Source organism: Ursus maritimus, unplaced genomic scaffold (genome assembly GCF_017311325.1).
Source record: "Ursus maritimus isolate PB19 unplaced genomic scaffold, ASM1731132v1 scaffold_13, whole genome shotgun sequence".
Lineage (NCBI taxonomy): Eukaryota > Metazoa > Chordata > Mammalia > Carnivora > Ursidae > Ursus > Ursus maritimus.
Genome location: NW_024423675.1, coordinates 63,336,683 through 63,342,943, shown reverse-complemented (window position 1 = coordinate 63,342,943; position 6,261 = coordinate 63,336,683). Strand labels below are relative to the sequence as shown.

Here is a 6,261-nt window from a genome sequence, read left to right as displayed (position 1 = left end):
CTTGTTCTTTTCTGTAGTACTTGAATTTTTTATGACAAAAAGGCATCATTTTCAGAGAAAAAACACTATTACTTAAAAGAGAGAAGGCCAACAGAAATCTATAGACCAGCCTTACTTGTGAACTGTGTTGGGGGTTCTTCATGGGGTTTATATGGACAGAACGGCCGTGCTATGGTGCCCACATGGGGAGAGTCTTAAGGTAGAAAACCTGACGGTGCTCCAGGATGTTCAGCATGCTCTATTAAAGCTGAAAGTCCATCTGTTGGCCTGAAGGTGTCCAAATCGGTCTGTGTAGTGAGTTAACTGTTGCCAGGGCATCTGTCCCAGATGGAGGTGGGGAGGGTCGCCATGCAGACCAGCCACCTGGGGGCTTCCTGGGGGAGCCCTCTTCGATGGGGCAATTCTCTGTAGACTTTCAGGCCACAAAATCTCCTTCAACTGTTGAATATTTTTTTCCCAGCTATCTTAAAACATCTCTGCATTAATACTCATTTACTATTCTTATTAGTAGCTTCTCTTGCTACATCCTACTATATGTGCATAAGCTATGTTGTTTGCCTATGGTCCAGAAAACTGAATCCCTACCTAGATATTACAACTGAAATATGAGCATTTTATTTTTAAATTCTTAAAAACATTTTATTTATTCATTTGACAGAGAGAGAGACAGAGCACAAGCAGGGGGAGTGGCAGGCAGAGGGAGAGGGAGAAGCAGGCTCCCTGCTGAACAGAGATCCCGGCATGGGACTCGATCCCAGGGCCCTGGGATCATGACCTGAGCTGAAGGCAGACACTTAACTGACTGAGCCACCCAGGCACCCCAAATCTGAGCATTTTAAATAAAGAACTGTAAAGACATTTTCAACAGTATATTAAAAGAACTGCCCACTACAACCAAGTAAGTTGTAAGCATTTCACAATATAGGCAAACAAAATAATCTCATTTGATGGCAAAATGACATTTGGTAAAAGTAAACATTTATTCTTATCGAAAAACAGATGCTTAAAAAGCTAGAAATTGAAGGATGTTTCTAAGCTTGGTAAAGAAAATGACTCATTGGTGGGACCTGAAGGTGTGCTCATTAAATTCAACCCTCATTACAGTAAGACTCATCATAGCGACCGTGATCTGCTTGGCCCATCACCTCTTCTCCCTCTTTGGCTGACAGACCATGATTTTGTTCGGTTTTTTCCTCCTTTCCTATTCGGCCACATACCACAGGGAAAGGTGACCAAACCCACCGCAGAGTAATAAAAACATATATCCAGACAAAATCTTGTACAGGAATGTTCAGGGAAGCTTTATGCATAAGAGCAAAAAGGTAGAAACAATCCAATGTCCATCAACTGATAAATAGATAAGTAATGTGATGTATTCGTAGACTGGAAGATTATTTGTCCATAAAAAGGAACGAAGTGTTGGTAGGTGTTACAACGTGGATGAACCTTAGAAACAATCAGAGTGAAAGAAGCCAGACACGAAAGCCCACATATTGTAGGATTCCTTTTACACGAGCTGCCCCGAAGAGGCAATTCTATAGAGACGGGAAGAAGAGTGGTGGTTGCCGAGGGCTGGGGGTAGAGGGAATGGGGAGCCACTGCCAATGGGTACAGACTTTCTTTTGAGGGGTGATGGAAATATCCTAAAGTTGGTTTTGGTGATAAAGGCACAACTCCATGGATTCACGTAAAGTTGTTGAATTATACAATGTAATGGGTGAACTGCTTGATACGTGGATTAAATCTCAAAGCTGCTACCAAAAAAAAAAAAAGAAGAAGAAGAAGTGGAAGATGGAGAAGTAGAGAGAACAAATATGCCCTTGGTCTTTTGAAGGACCTGATGGGCCCTTGGTGATAGGGGAGAGATAAAGTGTCGAGGTAAGGCATTTGTTTTAAGATAGAATCACGACTGCAGGGCAGGAGCCAGGGCATAGAGAGAAGCTGAAAGGACAGAATTGTGACTGAATGTTCTAGAAGAGAGACGATCTGATTGCAGAAGGGGGACTAGCCTCAAGCAAGAAGGCTGCAAGGGGCCTCCAATTGGACGGCTCCTGTGATCTTGCCTCCTTCTAAGAAAAGCCGTGTGTCTTGGGAATGAGGCCAATCCTGCTTCCCAAGTGGGGGCAGACGCAGGCAGAGTCCGTGCCCGAGGCTGCACCTGCTCAGAGGACACTCCGCGGGAGGCTCAGAGGCCACACTGACTGGGAGAGACAGGTCCCCTGTGAGAAATCCTACGGAAAGCCTGAGAACGGGGCCTGTGCCTTCGAGCAGAGCTCCTGCCAGGAGCCTCCCCCACACTGTATTCCTCGCCAGGAAAGAGGAAGGAAAGCATGGAATGGGGCTTCGGACCCAGGTTCTAGCTCAGTTCTGTAGGGTATCTGTGATAGGTAGTGACCACTAAATAGATGGTCAGATGAGGAAGAACAATTAGCAAATCGGTCAGTTGCATTTTATATATGTTTCTGGTCTCATGGATAACTATTCGGATGTGGTCTTTTGCTTTCATCAAATATCAGAAATATCAAGTGAGTCTGGACTTCTGCTATAAATTGGAACAGTTTTCATTTTTGCAGTAAACAATTCTGTTTAAAATAATTTCTTAACAATTAACTCCAATAATACACATTCAAAAGAAATAGAAATCACAAACCTCCTGATGCTCTTTCCTGCAGTAAGTTGGAATTCAGGGTTAAAACTGGGGACACCCAATGGTTGAAGTCAGAAGAGCATGTCTTTACCCATTAGGGATTCAATAAATATACCTTGACTTTAATTAACTGGGTTTGAGAAAGAAAACGTGGTCTACACACACTTGCCAATGTTCTCGCGTTCAACCAGGTGGCTGGAGTTTCTACTTTAATAAGGCAACGTCACTATCCTGCTTACACACTTACAAAGCCCGGATGGATGCACATGGCAAAAGGTCTTCCCCAACTTAACTCTTGATTCAGGATGTTCACATCAGTGAAGTAAGTCTTTTGAACCACTTTTAATGAGTTGGAAAACAATGAGTTCATAAGTAATCAGGGAAGAAATTATTGCTAGCTCAACAATCTCAATCTCTTTCCCAGGATGAAAGAGTGGGCTCATACCAGAGTAGTGGCAGAAATGTTTGGATTTGCAGAGAAGGAACAAACCAGGAGGTCACCCAGGTTGTCGTGGGACATTAAGTGGCTGAAGAAGCGGGGGAAAGAGGATGGAGAGGAAGTAAAGAGGGGACCACAGAGGCCAAAGCACACATCTCCACACCACCATGTCCTGGTCCTCTGTCTGTGTTCCCACTTAACCTTCTCAACAATGCATACATAGGACTTCCATTTTACAAATGAAAAGAAATGATTTCACAGAGATGAGTAATTTACCCCAGGTCATCCTATGTGGAACCCATTTGGAAAAAAAAAATGGCAGAACTTGGTGACCAAATAGACATAAGCAAGAAAGATGGCCCCTGAGGTTCAGGTATAGATACCACTGACAAAACCCAGAAAGGTGAGGAGGCCAAGACAGCACCTCATCCGTTACTGAATATGAATCAAACTCCTCCATAAAGTATCCAGGTTCTAGAAGATCCACTGAAGCCCCCTTTCCAGGTCCACCCCCTTCTAATGCTCCCACACACAATAGACTCCAGACCAACTTGCCCCTTCAGCTCAACCAGGCTTGGGTTCTCCCCTGTCTCTGAAATGTCGCAACACTTCACACTTCTCTCCTGAACCACACCACATTCAGTCTGGTAACATGGCTCTTCGCCTCCCGCACAAGGTAGTGACCACATGAAGAAGAGGTACTGAACCTTAATAACCTTGATTACCACCCCCTCTTCACTCAGAGCCTAGAACTATCCTTGGTATACAGTAGGTGCTTCATGTTTCATGAGTGAGGCTGTGGATGCATGAATTGGGTTTAGTGCCCTGACATGACGGCTATATATCTACACCATTTAGCAAAGATAAATGAGAAAGTAGATTTTGAAAAAACATGAATGGAGATTATACACTTTCCATGATCTAAGCGTGTAATCCCATTCAAATTAAAAAGCTCTTCCATGTATGTTTAATGGAACCTTCCTAGTTAGCAGGGTAAGAACTCTGCGTTTGGGTTCGGAGGCGGGGTGGCGGTACTGGAAAGTCGCGGGCCTGGCTCCTAGCCCAGGGTTGCCCTGCACCAGCTGTGAAGCCGGACCAGCGCTGGGTGGTATCCACCTGGGGGAGCATGGAAGGATACCATGAGAACATGTATACAAATAATTTAGCGCAATGTCCACCCACAAGAAGTGCTTATGTGAAACTGATGGTGGTGCGCGCGGCAGTAGTCACCTGACGTTTGCCGGTCTTAGCTTAGGCAGGATACCCGCTCTGTGCCTGAGCTCTTCCATCTATAAAATAAGGACAGTGATACCCGCCACATCTTCATTATGTTAAGAAAATACGAGATTTCGTAAATCTTCAAGGCAGTTGTGAAAGGAAGTCTGTTCTATGGTCTCAGAAAAAAAAAATGCAATGCACGGCGTGCCCTGATGGAAACATTCTGGAACCACACGTTTACAGGGAGAAGAGCTCACGCCTTAGTGCTCCCTTACCTCCAGCAAGGATCTGTTCAAGGGACTGGGGCCACGAGGGTGGTCCTGTCTAAGCCAGCAGCAAGGAACACTCCACCGGCCCCCCACCGCCACTGCAGATTTGTCCCGGAAAAATCTCGGGGATAGTCCCCCTTTCTTACTTGCACCCTAGATTCAGGAGAAAGTGGCCGGACCCCACTGCCAAAGCCACGTGCCAACTCACAAATCAAAGATGTTTAAATGTCTGTGCAAACTCCCTGTTGGCTCATGCATCCCATGAAGTGAAACTTATTTTGCTTTCTCGACTACAAAATGTCTCCACCTCAGCCCTATTGACATTTGAGGCTAGATAATTCTCTGTTGTGGCGGCTGTCCTATGCATTGCAGAATGTTTGGTGGCATCCCTGGCCTCTACCCACTAGATGACAGCAGCAGTCCCCTCCTTGCCACTCCCAGTTGTAACAACCCAAAATGTCTCTGGACATCGCCCAATGTCCTCGGGGGAGCAACGTCACCCCCACTGAGAACCCCTAGCCTACCATATCTCAGCTACAGTATTGTATGCTGAGATAATGTCCTTTCATTAGAAAATCTGCCTTTCAAATTCCCCACGTATCTACACCAAAGAGTTTTTACCTAAATGCGTGTCTGCAAACTGTTTTCTTGTCTGGCTAAAATTACCTGGTAACAGCAGTGCAATTCCTATGAGAAGATGCGCTCTGGAATGACCGTTTTTGGAGACAGCCCCAGGTTATTCTGCTGTGAATTGTGAACAGCTCTGAGCCGCAGGAGAGATGGCCTCTGAGAGAGGTAGAACACACGATTAAGGTAATTCCAGAGAATCTTGAACTCCACATGCTGCACTCTGCCTAGGGATAAATAGGGACTGTACTTGAGTAGCCACGGTTCCTTTCTAGAACCCATCAAGAATGCTTGAATTCACTTGAAATGAAAACCCAATTCCTCAGAAGCAAAATAATCAAATCTAGGTTTCTGCTTTCCCCACCAAAGTTTTCAGTTTCTCAACCCCAGGAAGCTTTGAACTGCTATGAAGATTTTCTGCAAGGAGTAAATGATGGTGTCCATTGCTTGTGTACTTAAAAATATGCCATCAGATACTTAAGTATTTCTATACTACGTCATGTTCTGGGTACAAGATAATGTGTCGAGTATAAGATGGATCTGCGTGACTTCCTCCTACACTATGTTCACGATACCAACTAGATCACAGATTCTGTTTGAAAAGCACACCGTAGTTTACACTCTTGGCAAATACCCCCAGAATTTAGTTTCCTCTTGTCACTACCTCTTCTTTTTTTTTTTTGAAGCAGGCTCCCAGCGGAGGAGCCCGATGTGGGACTCGATCCCGGTACGCCGGGATCACGCCCTGAGCCGAAGGCAGACGCTTTAACGACTGCGCTACCCAGGCGCCCCGTCACTACTTCTTCTTAAAGAGCGGTGTCTTCCCCTCCTGGTGAAATGGGGAAATAAAGCCTCAGTTTGCTGGAATAAGCAATGCTTCCCCGGCAAAGATTTGTTTGGTGTGTAATCAGAAGATGATTAGTAAAGTGGAGTTTACCATTTGTACTTTTAACTGAGGCAAAATCAGCTATTTACACTTGGCTATGAACCATGAAGACAACACAGACACACACACAGGAGAGCGGGCACTTTCATCGGCCCCTTCGCTCAGAAGATGTGCG

General features: G+C 45.1%; 1 long non-coding RNA gene across 1 annotated transcript; it reads right to left on the bottom strand.

Moving 5' to 3' along the window:
• Positions 1 to 961: 961 nt before the first annotated feature.
• On the bottom strand, positions 962 to 5,876 carry LOC121102297. The gene is made up of 2 exons (XR_005834426.1): positions 5,240 to 5,876; positions 962 to 4,202 (listed from the first exon to the last, which is right to left on the bottom strand). It is a non-coding gene; the product is annotated as an uncharacterized LOC121102297 (long non-coding RNA).
• Between the last annotated feature and the right edge of the window lie 385 nt (positions 5,877 to 6,261).